The sequence below is a fragment of the Canis aureus genome, chromosome 1, assembly GCF_053574225.1.
Source record: "Canis aureus isolate CA01 chromosome 1, VMU_Caureus_v.1.0, whole genome shotgun sequence".
Lineage (NCBI taxonomy): Eukaryota > Metazoa > Chordata > Mammalia > Carnivora > Canidae > Canis > Canis aureus.
This window is the reverse complement of record NC_135611.1, coordinates 89,309,695-89,332,191: the sequence shown is the minus strand read 5'-3', so window position 1 is coordinate 89,332,191 and position 22,497 is coordinate 89,309,695. Positions and strand designations below refer to the sequence as shown.

Below are 22,497 nucleotides of genomic sequence, written 5' to 3'. Positions count from 1 at the left end.
ACGTAAAGCAGCATATTTGCAGGTTCTGGGTATTAGGACATGGACATCTTTGGGAGGGGGCATTATTTGGCCTACCACAGTTGGTGTTTTATGGTTCCTCTAATGATTCCCGTCATCGGATATTTAAATTGTATCCAGTTTGGAGCTATTATGATATTCCCCAAAGACATATTTATATACATGAACCTTTTTATATTTTCAGGTTTATTTCAGAATGTGTCCCTTAAGATAAGCATTTAGCTGGAGATTTCCTGGTTTCCAAAGGGCAAAACAAATTATGTACTTGCCCATAACACAGTTACATTATCATAAGTCCATTGGGTATGTCCATTTCCTACAGATTCACCAGCCTGCTTTTTAAAGGTATGTTTTCATGGTTTGCTTCAAGATGACATTTCATGGTTGCATTCATTTCTTTACTGGCTAGGAACCTTTTTGGTGCATGGCATGTGCATGGTTGAGTGTGTACAGTGCGTGGTATGTTTTTTGTATTTTGAAAGTAGTGTTTTAGTTTGTTTTGCTTTTCAGCTGTTTCTGGAGCCAGAGGAATGGAGACAGAGACAGAGTATTGCATAAGAGCATAAGACTGACATTAATACGTGACATTTACAGAACTATTTTCCTTTCAGTTCTCCAGCAAAGAGTACAGTGATCTTCAAAAAGAAAAGAGATTGGGGCATCTAGGTGGCTCTGTGGTTGAGTGCCTGCCTTTGGACCAGGTTGTGAACCTGGGGTCCTGAGATCAAGTCCCACATTGGGCTCCCCACAGGGAGCCTGTTTCTTCCTCTGCCTCTGTCTCTCCATGTCTCATGAATAAATAAATAAAATCTTTTTTAAAAAATGAAAAAGGATTAAGAGGGATGTATAAGACAAGGAAAGAACATGTATGTAACTTGAAGGAGTTCACATCTCTAGGACATTCTTGGCCCTATCTAAGGGTGTTGAAGGAATTAGCAGATACCACCTTTGAGGCACTGCCAATGACCGTTGAATAAATCTTGGAGAGGGAGAGAGGTTCCAGAAGACCAGACACATACAAATGTTGTTCTGTTCAACCTTTGAAAGAGTTGAACTCCTGACACTTCAGTATATGCAATGTTCCCTTGCAAAAATTCCAAATTCCCATCATGTAAATGATTTAAAACCCATAGAAGAGATTGCATCAATCCCTAGAAACCAGCATAAATTTCCTAATGTCTAGTCACCCATTAATCACATTGCCTTTTTAGATAAGCGTCCTAGATTGGTAGAGGAAAAGAGAGCTAGAGACCTAGAAGCATTCGACAAAGACCTCTCACATGTCTCCTTATGCACATAATAGCAGTTGGAGGATGGGAGAACAATCCAGGACATTCACAGCTGAGTCTTTTCATGTGCTATAGTGCAGTTCATGATTGAGTGACAGCTTGGAAAGAAGTTCCCAGTGGCAAGGCTTCAGAGTTTAGTCTGGTCTCCATATAAGACAGTCCCATAGGATTTGGATGGAAATCTTAAAAATCCTATATTTTATGTGGTTGATGACACCAAGTTCCACAGGCTAGCCAAACCTATAGAATAAATATTCACGTGATGAAGTAAATATTTGCCAGCTATGAAAATGAGCCCAAACCATACGTTTAACAGAAAAAATGAGAATGTTTAAAAACTAAGGTTGCTTTCCCCCAGTTAAAAATAAAAGCAATAATATTTATCTAGTGAGAATAGTTATTTCAGGTTTAATTCCTGTATGGTGGGAGAATGCCAGGTGCTACATATGGTCGACGTGAGAGCATGGAATAATGTAAAAATTGCTAAAATGAAAGGAAAAGATCTGGGTGATACCTCTGGCACTGCCATGAGCTAACTGGTTGTCATCCTAGGCAAGCAGTTGGCATCGCCGTTCTGGGTGTGAGTTTTCTTATCTGAAAGTTGGGGACAGAAAGTCATGGAGTTAATCACTGCCCCATTGCCCGCTCTCATGTTCTCATCAGGCACTTACAAGTTTGTCCTCCTGCTCCTCAGTTAGTTGGCCACATTTCTAGATGAAATAGAGCCTTCTAGATTTTTCTGGGTTAAACAGACCATTTCAGGCCCTTGGCGAATTTCTTTTAATCTGCAGGTTCTTTCAGAACTGCTCCCTTCAGGGTCCTCTTAGACCACTTATTTTCCCTTTAATCCAAGGTTAATTAAGCCCTGCACTTGAGCCCCTTGTGATCAGCCAACCAAGACCAACACCTGTTCTTGCTTAGGGTTCCAGCCCACCCCTTCGGATTTCAGAATGAGATGGAGCCTCTTTATGACCAGTCCAGAAAGTTCTCCCTGGTTTTACCAAAGGGGGCCTTGCTGTCAGCACCTGCATCCTCCATCATGCTACCCTGGACCATCCTGGTCAACATTGGCTCTTGATCACTGACTCTTCCTCAGCTCTATCCCAGGCACCGCCATTTTAATCTAGTTGTATCCATAGTGAACACTTAATTTTGAACTTTAAACTTCACATTTTATTTTCCCTATTTATATCTTCATGTTATCCATTCAAAAAGGGCTGAGCATATTTCATGTGCCTTAACTTACCCTTGCCTTGTCAAATTTTTCCCTATTGTTAGTCATCAGACAGGATCTAGTATTTGTGTTTTTGCTTTTATGGAACATAATGTACAACTTCATACAACCTAGTGTTCTGCTTCTTGGATCTTATTTACTATTTTTTTAAGATTTTATTTATTTATTTAAGAGAGAATGAGAGAGCAAGCATGAGCAGATGGGAGAGGAAGAGAGAGAGGGAGAAGCTGGTTCCCGTGCTGAGCAGGGAACCCAAGGCAGGACTCGATCTCAGGACCCCAGGATGGTGACCTGAACTGAAGAGAGACACTCAACCATCTGAGCCACCCAGGCACCCCTCATCTTATTTACTTAGATTAAATTCTCAGAGTTGAGGTCCGTGATGGAAGGCTGCGTGGATATGGTTCTTTGTTTCATCTTGGGCAACTTTTGACTGAAAAAGCCAAGGAGAGAGGCCACTTTAGCACATTACCTTCTTCCCTGAAACCCTTAAAATATCGTGGAATTCCGCACTTACTTACATGTAAACCTGTACTTTTCAGCCGCCTCCTACGGCTTCCCTCAATCCCAAAATCGTTTTGGAGGACTGTTGTACCATCTGAGGATCTCTCTGGTTGCTGTACTTGTCAGCCAGCTCTTGCCTAAATTTCTCCTTTGGGCTTCATCTGCCTTGAGTTCTTCCTGGGGTCAGCAGTTTTGCATTTTCGCAGCTCATCTCAGACACTCCCAGCCCTGCCCTGCCTATGCATGCTCCGGGCTTTGCAGCTAACTTCAGGTTCTAAGTCTCAGCTAATTACTGCTGAGCCCGGGTGGCAGGGCGACCGATGCATTGTCCAGGCTCCTGCTCGCTCTCTGTCCACCTGCTCTAAGTATATCTTGGTTTCGTGTATTATGCTCCATGTTAGCACAGGGGCGGGAAATGAGCTCCCTGCTTATGGCTGTGATCCAGGGGAGTCTCTGTGCTTATCTGAAAAAAACGTCTTTAACTTGCCACCTGTGGCCAGTCCCTCCCTGCTCCTGTGTCCTTGGAGGCCGCCTCCTCACCCCTTGCCTAGAAAGCTCTTCAAGCCCAGCCAGCCTGAGATAAGCAGAGTGAAACAGGAAGCCACTCCTGTGTGGCCGGAGGCTGCTCCGTGCACCTGTATGCATCAAATGTCTGAATTTCCTTCCTTAAGAAGTGAGAGATTTTGGAACTGATCCTTTTGTCAGATTGAGATGATGGCTTTTTTTCCCCCCTAACAAGTTCCATGTTTACAAATAGGGGAATACTTAAAGCCTTTATGGTATTTGTGCTTCTAAGGACGGTTGGCAGTCTGTCTACTTTGTATACATGTTTTGGGGCTGGGTAAATGTTAAATAGCTCTCATCTAGCGTGATGCCATGGAATGGAAGTTAAATGGCTGTTAATGTGTGGAGATAGCAACAGTAGAAGACAGAATAGCCCATTTCTTCTCTTTAGCCACAGAGATGCCTAGCTTACGGTTGGAGATCCCTTCTTTTTTTTTAAGATTTTATTTATTCATAAGAGACACAGAGACAAAGAGAGAGGCAGAGACACAGACAGAGGGAGAAGCAGGCTCCCTCTGGGGAGCCCGATGCGGGACTCAATCTCAGGACCCTGGGATCGCAACCCAAGCCAAAGGCAGACATTTAACCACTGAGCCACCCAGGCAAGTTTCACCCTGACAATCTCTGGAGTTGGGCTTCTGAGCAATGCAGGTGTAAAACTTTGTAACCTGGACGCAGGTTCAGTAGCTGTGACAAAGTCACTGGAGCTCCTTTAGCAACAGACTTTTTTGCATGTCATAAAACTATGATATAATGACAGGCAAATATTTATTTAGTAAGAAGTGTAGGTGTGCGCAGTAAGACTTGCTCTTTCCTTATGGAGTATTTCCTTGTGAAGTTCATTTGTCCTGACTCTAGGGCACTGTGATATCACAGGAGTGGCACAGGCCATAAATGTTGCCAGGTCTGAGTTCAAGCCATGGTTTGGCTAAGTTGTCTACTAGTTGTAAGCCTTTAGGTTCGGAAGTCATCCGAGGGTCCAGAGGTGTTTTACCTACGTAATTGGGAGGAACTAGGAAAAATATGAAATTAGGCCATTTCTAAAGACAGTATCTTTACAATATCTAATCAGTATTCCTAAATTCCATTTCACCTCTCATTATTACAATTACTTGCCCATTTCACCAGACTTAAAAAGAAAAAATATATAGCCTGTATTTCCATCACATAGACAAAATCTTTATTCATATGTTAAAGTATTTCCTTCCAGTCTTTATCCTAAACAGACATATGTAAGAGGGGCACCTGGGTGGCTCAGTCGATTGAGTGTCTGATTTTGCCTCAGGTCATGATCTCAGGGTCCTGGGATAGAGCCCCATGTTGGGCTCCTTGCTCAGCAAGCAGTCTGCTTCTCCCTCTCCCTCTCTGCACACCCTCCCCCACCATCTTGTGCTCTGTCTCTCTTTCCCTCAAATAAATAAATAAAAACTTCTTTAAAAAGCCAGATATAGGGACCCCTGGGTGGTGCAGCGGTTTGGCGCCTGCCTTTGGCCCAGGGCGCGATCCTGGAGACCTGGGATCGAATCCCACTTCGGGCTCCCGGTGTATGGAGCCTGCTTCTCCCTCTGCCTATGTCTCTGCCTCTCTCTCTCTCTGTGTGTGTGTGACTATCATAAATAAATAAAAAATTTTTAAAAAGCCAGATATATATGTAAGAATGGGTAAAACATCGTGTGTCCATGCACACGATGTGGGATCATACCATATGTACATTTGCGTAAAGTGATTTTTGTTCCTTTTACTGGCATACCACAAATATTATCTCATGTTGTCTAAGCAGTGCTGTGAGATTTTATGTACAACTAGATTGCCTGGGTCATTCTGCAGTTTCTTTTGAATTTTCCATATTGGAGACCACATTATAGGCACTCTTCAAGCTAAACACCCTGGGTTTGTGAACATCCTGTGTGAGTACAAATAGCCAGCCTTTGCCATTCCAAAGAATAAGCATGAGGAAGACCCCAGGGCACCTTGTGCCTTCTTGCTGTCCACTGCAGAGGGATGCAGGTGGACATAGCCAGGGGTCCGAGTGGTGGTGATAGTGCTTGTGATCCAGCAGTGTCTCACATGACTTTCACAGATAATTTTGTTTGTGCACAGCCAGGTTCAGCAGGGCTGATGCTGGGCAAAGGGTTGATAGAGGGAAACTGGATAATCAAGCCTCGCCTTTTTCTGCCCTGTACCACCTGGCCTCTTGCTGCCTCTGACCCCTCCTCCCATCCCCCATGTATCTCCCCGTCCTCCATGGGCCTGTGGCATTTTGCTCATGCTGCAGATAAAGCTCTTATCGTGTAGTAACTGGAAGTGTTTTGTGGCAGTTGCTGGGTGTGAGGAAGGGCAGGGTAGGTTATAAGAAGTCAGAAACGTATTTCCTACATTAGTGAATTTCAAAGCTGGAAGATCATCTAGTTCAGGTTAAAAGGACTTGTGAAGATGAATGGTGACTATTTTAAAATCACTTTCTGTTTTTTTGTTTGCATGTAGTGTTTCAGCAATGTTATAGGTTATATGGTTTTGGCTGGCTTGTGTACACCGGGCAGTGTCATAGTAGGAAATAGTCCATTGAGTGGGAACTTTCACAGATGCCCTAAGAGGCTCCTTCCAGTTCTAAAATTCTGTGATTTGTAGCATTGTTTCTATGGGAAGAGGCATTCCAAGTTCCAAAGAGTTGAGCCCGTGGATCTCCACTCCTTTTGAGTTGTTGAACCACCCGTATATGAACTCATCCTTATATATGCAGGTAGGTGTATGTCACTTGTTTTATGTGTAGACAACAGTAAGAAAAGTACTGTTGAGTGAAACTGCCACCCTTATGTGGCAGGTCCTTTGCTCAGAGCCTCCACATGTTCCCTGGTCCTCCTCACAATGATTGTTTGAGATAGGTATCATCCCCTCCATTTTACAGATGAAGAAGCCCAGCAGAGCCAACACATGACTGCAGACCCGTCCAGCTCCAAATCTTGTGACCTCTCTTCTTTGGTGCCTGATGCCTCCCAACCCTGTGCTAGCTAACCTGCCTTCTCTCTGCTTCACCCCCAAAGGTCCTTCCACAAGAGAGGTGAAAGTTCTTTTATTTTTTTTTTATTTTTTAAAGATTGTATTTATTCATGAGAGACACACAGAGAGGGAAGGAGAGAGAGAGAGAGAGAGAGAGAGAGAGAGAGAGGCAGAGACACAGGCAGAGGGAGAAGCAGGCCCCATGCAGGGAGCCCAATGTGGGACCTGATCCCGGGACTCAAGGATCACGCCCTGGGCCGAAGGTAGCGCTAAACCACTGAGCCACCCGGGCTGCCCTGAAAGTTCTTTTAAACATATCTATGTTACTTGCTTTGAGAGACTTGAAACATTGATTCTTGTACGTGGAGTCATGTGGCACAATGGAGCTTTTCAATCTTTCTGAGCGGGGAGTGAGTAGGCCATTGACATGGTCTCAGACTATCAAAGAATATCCTGAGGAAAAAAACCTTTATATAAAATGACACCGAAGTATTCAGTTAGAAGATTTTAAAAAACCTACTATTAATCATCTGTAGGGAATAGAATGGTGTAGTCAACAATGATGAATAGCAGGCCTCTCTTTTAAAAATAAACAATATACTACAGTATTCACATGAGTCTAGCTTAAAACATGGGCCAGGATATCCATTCATTTGTTCATTTACTTACTAGCCATGGGACTTTTGAACCCTCCTATACCAGATTCCATGCCAGGCTGCAGGGAACACAGAAGTAGATGAGATAGTCCCTTGCCTTTGGGGAACTTAAAACCTTAATAGACAGAGGCCCAGAAACATCTTTTAGAACGATCTAGGCTTTAAATGTGTGCTCATAAGAGTAAGTCTTAGATGTGAAGAAAAATCTGTTTTCTCCTGGTAGAGATGTTGGTGAGCATTATTTCCAATAATGTAAAGACTCAGCCAGTATGCGTTGATTGGCAAAAACCCACAGAAATATAACACTGCAACAGTTGTTGACTTTTGCACATTGGCTCTACCACAATGCCAGTTGACCGAAGAGGAGTTCTGTCTTGGGTTTGACTGCTCTGCGCTCTAAGATGTGCTTTTCATGATATGGCAAAGGGGGCATGAATGCAGGGACTTAGGCCTCATCTTGTGCTTGGTGTCCTGGGGTTCCCTGCTGGGTGTGAGTTGAGGCTCTGGGCTTCTCAGCTGGATCCCCATGGAAAGAATCCTATTAGGATGACACCTGAGGACAACACTCATGAGACTTGAAATTGGGAACTCTGTTGGGGCCTGGTTCATGAGGATCAGAGCTGAGCGTGGTGGTGGATCCTGGTGGGGATCCCTTCCTGAACCACCACGTTTGTGTTTCTAGAAGAGGAGGGGAGGGTACAGGAGATGAGAATGTCTGGTGTGGGCAGGAGGTCAGTAGTCTCAGTTACTACAGATGCTGAAGGCTCTGCTTGGCTCGATGAGGAATGGAGGTGAACCTGGGAACCATGGTGGTGTCAGTGTTCCAGCCCAGGCATGATGGACCTCATTTTTACTGTATTTTCCATGAAATGTGCTACCATGAGGAAGTTTTATGTGTCATCTGCTTCAGACAAATAGACTTTCTAGGATGCTATCAGAACACAACCTGAGCTCATCACCTACTCTCCCATGAAGAGTTATTTGGCCAGAAGGCATTTTCCTTGTTTCTGGATGAAAACCTATCATGTTACTCTTCTGATTGCTCTTATATTACAAAGAGTCTCATTTTAATTTGCCAAATACTTAAAATGTCTAGGACCATGTAATATTTGAAGTTCCCAACTTCATTTACATTTATAACTGCCCCCCCCCCCCCCCAGGCTCTTACAGGGAGGAGGGTCTATGGCTGGACATCCTCTCTCTTGCTTGCTCAGTAGCTGTTGCTTCTGGGTTAAGGAGGGGTGGGAAGGACAGGATGGAGCCTAGGAACATTTTTATTGGCAGGCAGGATCAAAGTAGAGCTGTTTTTGTGTTGTGGGTTTTTAGAATTGGATCTTGCTCTTAGGGAGCCCTTTCATGGGTTCTTCAGAGAGATCTGCTCACCCTGTCTCTGGGGCCCTCTTACCTGCAGTCACCTTGGTTTGGCTACTGTACACTCTTTCTCTAGTCTTGTTGCTACTCCTTTCTTAGTCTCTGGAAAGCTCACTGGTCCATTTGTTCTCCTGTCTGCTGGGTTCCACTGCTGTCCACTTGGCCCTTGGTTGGCAGAGCCAGATAGAGCCCCATATATATGCTCTTGGCATGATCCATGTCTGGGCCATGGCAACCTTTGTCTCCACAAACTTGGGGGAATTGCAGGTAATCCCAGTGTAGGTGTTGCATACTCTGGCTTGTCCCTCAGCATTCAGCCAGCCACCTCCAGCTTTAGATTTCTCAGGCAGACACCAGCAAGGTGGTGTCTCCCATATCATAGGAATCTCCAGCTCTCCATCTAGTTCCCCCTGAAACTCCTCACTGGGCTGGAGAGGGGAAGGCAGGGACTCCCACCTCTTCCCTAATCCTCCCTTCTAGGGCCAGACTGCAGATGACTTGGTTTAATCATCCCTCCTTTTAGCCACCAGAAGCCTCATACATTTGCATTCTCACTGTGAGTGAGGTCAAGATCAGTGCACTTGGTTTTGAGCTATGTTCTTGAGGAACTGTATCTAGGCCTGGCACTTCATCTTGGAATCAGATATCTAATCTTATCTTAGTGGCTTAGTTGACAACGTCCATATTAACATCCTAGAATACTTTTTTGGGAAGCAATGCTTATCCTCTGGGAGGTTCACAAGCTACACGGCATAAAAAAGGCTTCCAGGCCTCCTGCCCGCTTTGCTCTCACCTCTTCCTCACCTGACCTTCCTGCTGCAGGGCCTGTGCTCACACTGTCTCTCCCTGCTGGAAGCTCGCTGCCAGCTCCTTGTGGCTTCTTTGCCATGTTGGCTCCCCCTGAGCCTTCGGGATTCTTAAATGTTGCTGCCCTTTCTTACCTCTTCCCCATCGAAGTAGATTACCCCTTAAGTCTCTGCCACTGCATCCTCTCCTCTTTATTTCCTTCATAGCACATATTAAAGAAGATATCTTTTCAAAATACAAATCAGACAAACTATTAAGTATCTTTCTGTCCCATTCAGTTGTAAGCCCCATGGCGGAAAAGTCCATGTCTGCTATATTCAGCAATGCATACCTTATTCATACCCTCCCAGTGTTTGTTGAATAAATGAATAAAGGCATGAATTAAAAAGTCAGCTTTGGGGACACCTGGGTGGTTCAGTGGTTGAGCATCTGCCTTTAGCTCAGGGCATGATCCCAGGGTCCTGGGATCAAGTCCCACATCAGGCTCCCTGGAGGGAGCCTGCTTCTCCCTCTGTCAGCGTCTCTGCCTCTTTCTGTGTCTCTCATGAATAAATGAACCCTAAAAAAAATCAGCTTTGTTTAAGCTCTGATTTCCCAAACATGTCTCTTCTTTCATGTTAACTCTCAGCGTCTGGGGGCATGGTTGCATGGGACGCTCAGCACAGTTTAGGCAGTGTGGATAGGAGCCTTCATTTCCACTGTATACTTTTCTGGTCATCATTACCCATCCCCTTCACTTTCATTCATCCTCACCATCTTCCAGCATGATCTTTGTTTTTGAGATCAGCACAGTGGGACCATCACCCCATTTTACAGATAAGCATGCAAGGGGAAGTAGTTAGGTGTGGGCTCCCTGAAGGAGTTAATGGCAAGCATGGCCCAGAGCTCAGTGCTGCCAGGGCAAGCTTGTCCTCTTCGGTCTCCCCTGCTGTCCCTGTTGTCACAGCTGTTCTCTGGCCTCAGAGCAGGACTCTGGCCTGATGCGCCGCTTCCAAATTGTGTAGAGGCCACAGCTCCGCCTTGGTTTGTAATGAAAAGCCCAGAACCCATCTTGCATGGTGCAGAGCAAGAGCATTTTTCTTGCAGATGCAGCAGCTAAGCAAGCAGTCCATTGCAGTCCTTGGCCTACACAGCTGGAATTTCAGCCCCAATGAGAAGATCTTCCTTCCCAGGGGAGAAGTAGAGGCTGGATTTTGAAGGAAGGTGTTGGGCTTGAACTAGGCTCAGCAGTTGCCTTAGCTCTCCTTTTTGCCCCCGTTACTTGACAGACTGTCCTTACCCCAGCCCCAAGTCCCAGGAACCTAACATTCTTCCTTTGACAAGTGTTATTTACTCCCTGCAAGACCCATCGGGGCAGTCCAGCCTCCCCGACATACACAGAGACTTGCTTCAGGAGGGGAGAACCTTATCTCTTGTGTGCACATTCTTCTGGTGTGTCCTATCTAGTTATTATCAAATCGAAACTGCAGCTGTTGACAGTTGGTTATGTAATTACCATGTGTTGATTATACAGTAATAGACCACTACTCTCATTGGTTATCGATTATTGCTGTGTCTTCACAGTACACCGTGCAATGGAGCATTTTATGCTGGCTTCCTGATGGTTATCACTTTATATTAAGAGTGATGCCTCACATTTGAAACGTGCTCCAGAGTTAACTGAGCACTTTGGTTTTATTAGCTCATTGGGCTCTTTTATAGGAAAATGCAACTGGCTCCTTATTTTAGGAGAGTGGGAGATGAAGTTTTTTTTTTTTTTTTTTTTAAGATTTGTTTTTATTTATTCATGAGAGACAGAGAGAGGCAGAGACATAGGCAGAGGGAGAAGCAGACTCTGTGCAGGGAGGCCGATGTGGAACTCGATTCCGGGACTCCAGGATCAGGCCTGGGCCGAAGGCAGACGCTAAACTGCTGAGCCACCCAGGGATCCCTGACATTTTCACTCAGGGTATCACTTGACTGTAAATGTTGGCCTGATGGTAACTTCTTTTTTTTTTTTTTTTTAACAGCAAGTATTTCGTAGTTGAATAACAAAAATTATAAAGGGAATTTGGCATGCTTAGATTCCAGTTCTTGAAGCCTCCTTTGTCAAAGTCCAACAAGTAGAGGAGTAGAACCAGGGTTGAATGAAATAAATCCTAAAATGAAATAAAATAAAAATTCTTGAAATTAAAAAAATAATAAATAAAAATAAATCCTGGTTTCTCGGCCAGGTAACTACTACTCTAGGGTGCAAACCAGAATATGATTTAATATTATTACATTGTCAAACAGTGGGTTGTCCACTCTGGAGTTTGCTTAGCATGGAGGCCTCCATTTATTTATTCTTATTTTTATTGAAGTGAAATTCACATGACTTCAGATTCACCGTTTCAAAGTGAAAAAAGAGAGGCAACCACCACCATCTAGTTCGGAAGCATTTCCATCTCCCCAAAATGAAACCACCTGTCACTAAATACTCACTCCCTGGTACCTACTCCCCGTAGCCCTAGGCAACTAATCTGCTTTTTGTTTCTATGGATTTAACTGCTCTGGATATTTCATAGAAATGGAATCACACAATATGTGTCCTTCGGTGTCAGGCTTCTTTTGCTTAGCTTATGTTGTCAAGGCTTATCCATGTGGTAGCAGGTGTTAGTACTTCCTTTCTTTTTATGGCTGCATACTCAGTATTTTTAATGTCAGAAATTCCTGGGGTTTTGAAAAGTCTGGCCCTGACCCCACCCATAGACCTACCATATCCTTCTCTTCCTTGGCAATACCTTCCTTTCTCAGTACGCTTGGAACTTTGGTCCATAATGTACAAATCCGAAAAATTTGTGTGCAGTTAAAGCTGTAATCTGTTGCATATTACTTATATATTATGTTACATAGGCCATTTTATTCAAGGGCTATAAGTAATTCTTCAGATAATAAGATACCTCCTTGGGGACAAGAAATGTTCATGAGATTATGTCAAAATAAATGGATGCAAATATTCACAAGACTCTCACAGCATGGAAATTTGTGCTTTCCAGAAACTTCTGGCACTGCTTAAAACACATGCGGATTTTTAGTTTCCTCACATTGGTCCCGACTCAGAGGTTGGGACCTGCTGGTTTAAGACCTGTTCTTCAGCTTTTGTAGGTGACGTGATACAAAGAGAATGGGCTTCTAGGTAAACACAGCTGGGTTCAGATCCTGCCTCCACCACTTGTTAGCCATTTGTCCTTGGGCACATGACTTGAAATTCCCTCTTGGGTACATGGAAGTGATGTTATCTGCTTGTGGTGAGCTGAAAAATCGCTCTCCAAAAATATCCATGTCCTAATCCTTGGAACCTGTGTTACCTTATTTGAATAAAAGAGTCTTTGCAGAGGTGACTCATTGAAGGATTTTGAGACAAGCAGATTCTCCTGGGCTATCCATATGGGCCCTACATAGCATCACAATGTTCCTAATATGAGGCAGGGGAGATTACACATAGAGACACAGCACAGATGGTACATAGACACGAAGAGGAAAAGGTCATGTGAAGATGGAAGTAGAGAGTGAAATGATGCGGCCACCAGCCAAGGAGTGTCAGTGCTGGAAGTAACCAGAAACTGAAAGAAGCAAGGGATGGATTCTCCTATAGAGCTCTACCCCTCGGAGGGAGTATGGCCCAGCTGACACTTTGATTTCAGCACAGTATTACTGGTTTTGGATTTCTGGAGTCCAGAGGTATGAAGGAATACATTTGTGTAGTTTGACCCCACCAAATGTGCTGTGATGTGTTGCAGTATTCTCAGGAAACGAATGTACTTCTTGGGGATCCCTGGGTGGCTCAGCGGTTTGGTGCCTGCCTTCGCCCAGGGCATGATCCTGGAGAGCTGGGATCGAGTCCCATGTCGGGCTCCCTGCATGGAGCCTGATTCCCCCTCTGCCTATGTCTCTGCCTGTCTCTCTCTGTCTCTCTTTGTCTCTCAAAAATAAATAAATAAAATCTTTAAAAAATCAGCTTACTTATAGCTATATTTAATTGGCATGTTGTACTTAGGTATCCTTCCTTCTGTCCTTGGGTCAAAGATGGTGTTTCTCAAACTTTGCATACAGCAATTAGAAGTTATAGCTCTAGAGCTACATCTCAGCCTCATCATGGTTGACATCCTGGGCCAGATACTTCTTTGTTGTGGAGGCTGTCCTTTGTACTGTAGGATGTTTTGAAGCATGCCTACCCAACTAGATGCCAGTAGCACCTTCCCTCCAGTTGTGATAACAAAAAATAAAAGTCTCTAGACATTGCCAGATACCACCTAGGGAACAAAATAACGCTCTGCTGAGAACCACTAACCTAGGTTTGATCCCAGCAACATCACTGCAAGGCTCTGTGTTCCCAAGTACATTGAACAACCTCTGAGCCTCAGTCTCATTATCTCTGAAATAATAATAGTCCCTACATCACAGGGTGGTTGCGAAGGTATTCACACCATATAATATACACAAAGACCTCAAAATAGTGCCTCGTACCTAGGAAAGTGTTGAATACATGAAAACCATCATTATCCCATGTTCTACTGTACTAATTTATCACATCCTTTTTAGTAGTTCCATTATAGAAATAATGGGGCTTTAAAACTTTTTCCATATCCTACCTTGTATGATGAAACTCAGTATTTGAAATTAAACACCCTTCTTTCGTTACCTGCCCTTTCCGCCCCACTGCTTCCCAACACTGTGCCTAAAAATTGAGGAATCATGGCTCGGCTTGCATGCTTGGACTGCCTGTCAGCCGTGCTAACTCACTGAACTCTTCATATAATCCCCTCGATGAGCTGTAATAACAAGAAAACCCCCTTCCATCTGTCAGTGATCGTTCTATTATTCTGTAATTACAGCTTTCTCCTCAGTGACGTAGCTGCAGAATTCACTAATAGATGTGTCAATGTCTCTATTCACATGTGTGAAATATTTAGCAGCGTTTAGCAGTTTTTGGTGAAATGTTAGAAAGCGTTCTGAATAGATACCATCATCTACTTTTGTAAGGAAGAGGAATGTGCTCCAACTGTGGTTTGAGCCATTGTGTGTCTAAGCACTGCAGGCATGGCAGTGAATAAAACAAAGATTCCCTGTTCTCAATGAGCTTGCATTCTAGCCCAGAATAATAATAATATGCATGATGAGTAAGTAAATGGTATAGCGTATTGGAGAGTGGTAAGAACTTAGGCAAAGAAGTAGCCTAGGGTGGGGGGGATTGGGAGCGCTGGATTGGCACTGGGGACAAGATGCAATCTTGAATAGGGTGGGAACACTTTTTAATATTTTCATAGGGATGGATGAAAATGCCTTTGTGGATTGAAACCATTGTTTGCTAATGCATCTCTGCTTATGATGTACGATTTGAATACCTGAGTCTCTCGAGAGCCCTAAACCTCTGCTCCTTCTCCATGGTATTGTCTGGGAGTGTCTCTGAGGGTTAAGCCCTGTGGCTTTGGTTTATCCCAACTGCCGTGGGAATTCTTCATGGGAATGGTTCAGGGATAATTACTGTCAGTGCAGTCTTGGGGAAAGAGTGTGCCTAGCACCTCAAAGCACTGTTACTTACGTCAAATAGATTATCTTTTTAATTCTGGCTCTCTACGTATATAGTGGATGACTTCGAGCAAGTCACTTAATGTCTCCAAGCCCCACCCTCCTTATGACCTTTGTAGAGATTAAATGAAATAACGCATCAAAGCACTTAGATTTGTGTCTGGAGTATAGTAAATCCTCAGAAATACTGGTAGTCCAATTTTCCGATTGCAGTGTAGAAAATTTCTAACGTAGTATATACGTATTCATGGTAATTGTAATTGTCTGCTTTAGATATGTGCAAACATTGCTTTAATAAATCCTGTTTGCAAAAGGTGAATCTACGTAGAGAGCCTGTGAGCTGGACATACTGAATACTCTGTGCAAACTTTCATAAAGGGAGATTGAATTGAGTAGAGGCAGTATATAATTCAGGTAATAAAAGTCCAGCTATTAAAAATGTGATGAATTAGTTACCATGGATGGTTCCTTTGATTGACTTTTGTGGGTAATAGTATGGCTATTCACCTCACTGGTAGATGCTTGGAGAGGCATTTATTAGATGATGGAGTAGAACTAGTTGCCCAGTGATGCTGAATGACTTCGGTGGTCCTCAGGGACTCAAAGGTTTGGGAAATAATAAGGACCAGGAATAGAACATACCTGGGATGCACTGCTGCACTGCCAAAAAAAAAAAAAAAAAAAAAAAAACCCTAGAGGTCATGGAGGTGGTGACCACCACACTGTGAAGGTACTAAGTGCCACTGAATTATTCGCTTTAAAATGATTGGTTTTATGTTATGTAAATTTCACCTTAATCAGTTTTTAAAAAAATGAATTTCTGGGGGACGCCTTGGGTGGTTCAGTCAGTTGAGCATCTAACTCTTGATTCCACTCAGGTTGTGATCTCAAGGTTATGGGATCAAGCCCTGAATGGGTCTCTGTGCTCAGTGCAGAGTCTGCTTGAGATTGCCTCTCTCTCTCCCTCTGCTCCCTCCCCACTCATGTGCTCTCTCTCTCTCAATAGCTAAATAAATAAAATATTTTAAAAATTAATAAAAATGCATTTCTGACCGTGCAAGAACTGAAGCCCAGATCCCCATCTCCTTGTCTACTCTTGAAAACAGTTGCAAAAGAATAGGGCCTAGGTGGCACCCAGGTGGCTCAGTTAGTTAAGCATCCCATTTTTGGTTTCAGCTCCAGTCATGATCTCAGGGTTGTGGGATCAAGCCCCACGTCTGGCTCTGAGCTCAGCTGGGAGTCTGCCTGAGGATTCTCTTCCACTATCCCTCTCTTGTGCGCTCTCTCTCTCTCAAAAAAAATAAAATCTTTAAATAATAAAAAAAATAGGGCAGTCCATATGGACTAACTTCTCTTTAGCTTTATAAATGTATTAAAAGTTTAATGTTTCAGATATGCAATGTGTGGTGCCTGTTTGCTTGTTTATAAAATTCAGTCCTGCTGTACTGGTTATATAGCTAGAAGCCAAAGCTGCATCCCCACAGTATCCATCATAGTATCTCACCCGTAGTAGCTGCTCAATAAATGGGGATTGAATTGAATGTATGATTTTTTTTTTCTGTGTTGCTGCAACTTGAGAATGTAACGTGTTAGTGGAAGTGGAGTTGAGCTGTGCCATCATAGTGATCTTGAAGTTCAGCTTGCTCTAAGTTGAGTAACCTGGACCCAGGGAGGTTGGGTCACTCATATAGTTAGTTGCCAGACCAGGGTATTGTGTTTTTCTTCCCTAGTCTTATTGAGATCCAGTTGACATACAGCAGCTTGTACAAGTTTAAGGTGTGCAGTGTAATTATTTAACTTATGTATATCGTGAAATGATTACAGCAATAAGTTTGGTTAATATTCATCATCTCATACAGATACAGACAAAAGAAAAAAATTGGTTTTTCCAAAAAGAAATGGTCTTTTTCTTGTAATACTTAGTAAATATTTAGTATTTACTTAGTAAATACTCTCTTAACAACTTTCAAATATACCATTTGGCAGTGTTAGCTATAGTCATCACGTGTTGCATTACCTCCCCAGTATTTATCTTGTATCAAGAAGTGTGTGTACCATTGGACCACCTGCATCCAGTTCTCCTTCCCCCACATCCCACCTCTGGTAAACACAGATCAGATCTCTTTTTCTGTGATTTTGGTTTTTCTCTTTCTAGATTCCACATATAAATGAGATCATACAGTATTTGACTTATTGCACTTAGTATAATGCCTCAAGGTCCACCTGTATTATCTTAAATGGCAGAATTTCTTCTTTTTATGGCAGAATGGAACTCTGTGTGTGTGTGTGTGTGTGTGTGTTTGTGTATGTATGTACTGCATCTTTGTCCACTGATTCGTTGATGGACACTTAGATTGTTTCCACACTTGGCTGTTGTAAATAATGTTGCTGTGAACATGGGGTGCAGATGCCTCTTGGACATACTGTTTTCATTTCCTTCAGGTATATTCCCAGAGGTTGAATTACTAAATCTTACTGCAATTATTTTTAATATTTTGAAGAACTTCCATACTGTTTTCCAAAGTTGCAGCACCGATTTGCAATCCCTCTGCTCCTGGGTGTAGTGTCTCAACTTCATATTTATGAAAACATCTGTAGGTAATTCATTCTATCATTGCCATTGGGATATGATTTGGTTTCCTTTTTTTCTCCTCCCCCTCTCTCTCTCTCTCTCTCTCTCTCTCTCAAGATTCTGGCAACCTGATGTTTGTAGAAAATCCTCTTTCTAGGACCATAAAACCCATGTTCCCTTCCTCTTTTTTTGCTACTGTTTCACCATGTGTTTCAGCTGGCTCTCGGAGTTTCTGCTAGCTCACCTATCAATTGGGAGGAGTAGTACTTTGTGTAGGGGCCAGAGATTGGACTAGGTGTCCTTCTGAGGCTCTTTTTGATTCCCCCTGCTTACTCAGTGATCAACTGGTGAGTTGGTTCTGAGCTGGTTTAAAGGTGAGGGGGTATTGCAGGTTCTGGGTATAAATCCGAACTACTCCTCCTACTGTTTTTATGACCATGGTTGAGAAAGGATACAGAAGGAATGAATATGGCCATGGAAAGAGTGGGAAAGGGTCAGATCTGGAGTTTGGACAAGGATTCTACTATCCTTTAGGTTCTCAGTATAACAAAGTATGATTGGTTGACACTAGAAGGTTTGAAAGGGGCATTGTAAGAAGCAGGATCTTGAGCAAGGGACCATAAAAATGAGGATACCAATGGTGTCCAAAGTAAACAAGGTAGGTTTTTTGGTTTTGTTTTATTTTGTTGTAGTGAAAACAAAGGAAAAAAAAAAAAACAATTTTTAAAAAACAGAAACTACCCAAGGAGAGCAGGCAGCAGGGGAAAATATAGGCAGTAAAGATTCAATAAAAATAAAATCCAGCGTCTGAGCATAATGGTTAATGTAATGCCATAATGAAGCTTCCAATCTGCTGGTTCCTCTTATCTCTTCATTAAGTCTTCTCCCAGGAAAATCGGCCATAAATCTGCTTTGCCTAAAAACTATAAACTTATTAGTAGAAAAGGAATACATCACTTATGTAGAAAATTTAGAAAATGTACATAAGGTAAAAATCAGTCTCACAATTCAGAATAACTAATTTTAATAATTTTGGTATATATCCTTCAGTCTTCTCATTTGCGTTCACTTGCACATCTTCTTAAAGAATCATAAGGAACAAACTGCTTTAGAATCTACTTCTTAAAAACAAGATGGGTGGCACCAGGCTGGCTTAGTTGATGGAGTATGGGACTTGATCTTGGGATTGTGAGTTCAATCCACACGTTGGGTTTAGAGTTTACTTAAAAATATTTATATATATGTTACATATATAATATATGTTATATGTTATATAAATATCTAAAAATTTATAAATATCTCTAAAATAGAAATATTTATGTAAATATAAAATATTTATAAATATATAAAATATAAGTTAAAATATTTTTTTTAAAAACTTGAGATGGCATGTATATACTTCTGTCACTAACTAGTTTTCTGTAACATTTTTAATAAACCTAGCATATGTACAGATTACTAGTTTTAGAAACGTATTTTAATCATTAACTGTTATAAGTACTATAAATATGCTTTAAACATCTCCGGTCATTTCTGTGGGATAAATTCCTGGAAATGCAATTACTGGATCAGCGGGGGCTCATGAAATGATAGTGTTTTTTAATGTACATGGCCAAATTTTTCTCTGGGAAACTAATATTTACCTAGATTTAGACCAGCAGTGGGATTGGCTAGTTCCCTGCTTATTTGAAAACATTTGACATTTTCACTTTATAAAATTATTGGCACATTGGTATCAGAAACAATGTATCATGTATTCATGTGCATATATTTGATTTTAGGTATGTTTGAATATTTTTGGCCATTTGTGTGATTTTTTTCCCCCCAAATTGTCTTATGTCACTTGCCTGTTTTTGAAAGCAGAATTTTTAATTCTCTAGAACTCTTTATCGGTTAAGATTCTAAACTCCCTTTCTGCCATATGTTGCAAATAATTTGCCTTTTGGTTTGGTCTTTAGTAGCTTTACTTGACTCAAAGATTTACATTTTATGCTGTCAATTTGATTAACATTTTTCTGTGGGAGTTTGGCTTCTGTCATGCTTAGACAGGTCTTTTCCACCCCATTATTATATAAATATTACTGTAATTTTCTTCTAGTACTTTGGTGGTTTCGTTTTTCGCACTTAAATTTTACTGCATCTGAAATTTATTTCTGGGTCAGGTGAGAGATGGGGACCAAACTTTATCCTTTGCAAAATGAGTAGCCAGTTGACCAACCTGATTTTAATAATTCATCTTGTTTGTGTTTGTTTGAAATGTATTAATTATGTGCTGAATTCTAGGCTAACCTTAAATACTTTACTGCCAAAAACAGAACAAGTTTTAGTTCCTGTAGCTTTAGAACACATTCTGGCAATATATCTAGTAGTGCAATTTCTAGTTTCTCATCCTCTTTGCTCCCAATTTACTGAGTATTCTTGACAGTCTTCTAAAGGAAATTTAGAGTAATCTTACCAGAAAGAAAACTTCCAATGAAGTAGTAATTGTAACTGAATTACATTTTTAAAAAGATTTTATTTATCCTTGAGAGCCAGAGAGAGCCAGAGACACAGGCAGAGGGAGAAGCAGGCTCCCTATGGGGAGCCAGATGCAGAACTAGATCCCAGGACCCTGGGATTACGACCCAAACTGAAGGCAGATGCTCAACTACTGAGCCACTCAGGCACCTCTGGATTACATCTCTGAATTAATTTGGGGAAATTGTGATCTTCCATAATTCTTCATTTGTTTCCCACAGTAAAGTTACATGGGTTTCTTTAGCTGGTTCTCTATACTTCTTTTTAAATGTCTTCCTGTTTGTTTGGTATCTTTTTTTCCTTTATAAATGTGAATTTTGCTCCCATTATATTTCTAGCTGGTTATTTCTACAAATTAAGGAAACTATTGATTTTTTTATGTTTTGGCTGTGATTTTTTTCTTCTGGTGATACTACTGGATTTAAGTGGGTTGATTATCTTATTTCCAAATAATGTTAATTGTATGTTCTAGTTTCCATTATTTATAATTTTGTACTACTTTGGCTGATACTTGTAGAAAAATATTTAGATAACAGAGGCGATAGGAGGCATGCTTGTCTAGTTTCTGACTTGAAAGGGAGTATCACTAGTGTTTTGCCATCACACATGATTTGTGGTTTTCCTCCTACATACAGTACCTTGGCAATTCTGGGCTCTTTATTCTCCAAATAAGGTACAGTTAATAAGTTATTGGTGTGTGGCCTTCTCAATGTATAACAGTTAAACTCTGGAAATGGTAACTATATTTCCCTGGAGTTCTGTGACTAAATGGCGACATATCAGTCTTATATGTAAATACCTTTTATTTTAGATTCTAAGTGATTTGTACTTGTACTCTATGCACTTCTGAACTGTTAAAAATCTGTAAGACATAATTTGGAGTATCTTCTACTCAAATTAGAAGGGCAGGTCAAGGGCTCCTGGGTAGCTCAGTGGTTAAGCATCTGCCTTTGGCTCAGGGTGTGATCCCGGGGTCCTGAAATCGAATCCCACATCAGGCTCCCTACAGGGAGCCTGCTTCTCCCTCTGCCTGTGTCTCTGCCTCCCTGTGTGTCTTATGAATAAATAAATGAAATTAAAAAAAAAAGGCAGGTCAAAAATTCATGTAACATAAAGCCTTCATTTTTTATGCAGGATTATTAAGACCTTATAAGCACAGTGTCATTCAACAGATGAGTTTCACTCCTACTTCAAAGAAACAAATTTAAAAAAACACAAATGTTAGTTTTATGGTGTCTTTAGAGACTGCTTTTCTAAAGATACTATTTTTGGTTTTCATATGGATCTTATTTTTTGGATTTGTAGTGGGATTTTTGAAAGCACTTTTGGGAGTATACATCTGTTTAATGATGTCACCAGCAGTTTGCAAAATGTACTATATGCTGATGTCAAAGGAGCATGCTAATTCAAAATATATTCAAGTACCTTAGTAATATGGACCCCTTTTATTTTTAAACACACAAAAACACAAAAAAGGAAAAGTGGCCTGTATAAGTAATTCAAGTTTCTCCCTGAAAAATGTGAAAAATATTGAAAAGTGTAAGGAATTTAATCCTACTAAGAGAGATAAGCATTGTTGGCATTTACAATAGTTTTTCCTTCGTCTGTGTAATTGCTATCATACTGTAAATACAGGTCCTTTCATCTAGAGGTTGTAATCACATGTGTTTTTCCTTGCTTGTTTTTCCATGTAGAGCATTTAATCAAGAAAACAAGGGGCACCTGGGTGGCTCAGTGGTTGCGCAACTGCCTTCCTCTCAGGGTGTGATCCCTGGATCCCGAGTTCGAGTCCCACATCGGGCTCCCCACAGGGAGCCTGCTTCTCCCTCTGCCTCTGTCTCTGCCTTTCTCTGTGTCTCTCATGAATAAATAAATAAATAAAATTTTGGAATAAATGAGTAAACAAACAGGATGGTTGGGCTGTGGGAATCTGGAGGGAGTAATGATCCGTGCAGCCTTACAGATGGCCAGCGTCCTGAGGAGTCATCCCAGGGCATGACCTCTGCACAGTCCACCACCATCCTGAGACAATGACTGAGCCAGGTGTCCTCAGAGAGCCTGAGAAGCAAAGCTGAGATTATCCTGCATGACCTCTGGGAGGCTTAGGGTCACCTGAACAAAATACTCCTTTTTTTCTGAGCCACGGTGTAGATTTTGCTTGGACACCTTTGATCAGGCATCTGACACACATGGCGATATTACCAGTGTAGACTCTCCCCTGTTGTGCAGAAAGAATAGCTTGGAGACAGAGGTGTCTGAATCTTAAGGCCAGATTGCAGGGATTTTTTTTAAGGGTCTTTGGCCACGTGATATTGTACATAAATATTTTTTAAGAACCCTGTTTGACAGATCAGCATATCTCCCGCTGTGGTATAATATTAGTTCTAAAAACTTATAACTGATCCATTACCAAAGCCA

The 22,497-nt window shown here is 41.8% G+C and overlaps 1 protein-coding gene across 4 annotated transcripts in view; it reads left to right on the top strand.

The window, feature by feature from the left end:
* Positions 1–22,497, top strand: part of PIP5K1B (phosphatidylinositol-4-phosphate 5-kinase type 1 beta) — a 300,319-nt gene that overhangs the window by 33,431 nt on the left and 244,391 nt on the right. Inside the window, exons 1-2 of one of the 4 annotated variants that reach the window (XM_077907928.1) lie at positions 6,249–6,349; positions 6,515–6,667. The exons of 2 other annotated variants lie outside the window; for them this stretch is intronic. The gene's annotated coding sequence lies outside the window, so the exon portion shown is untranslated. Of the gene's footprint in view, positions 1–6,248; positions 6,350–6,514; positions 6,668–22,497 lie in introns of those variants that run through there. One more of the 4 variants, XM_077907937.1, reaches the window with a different exon arrangement.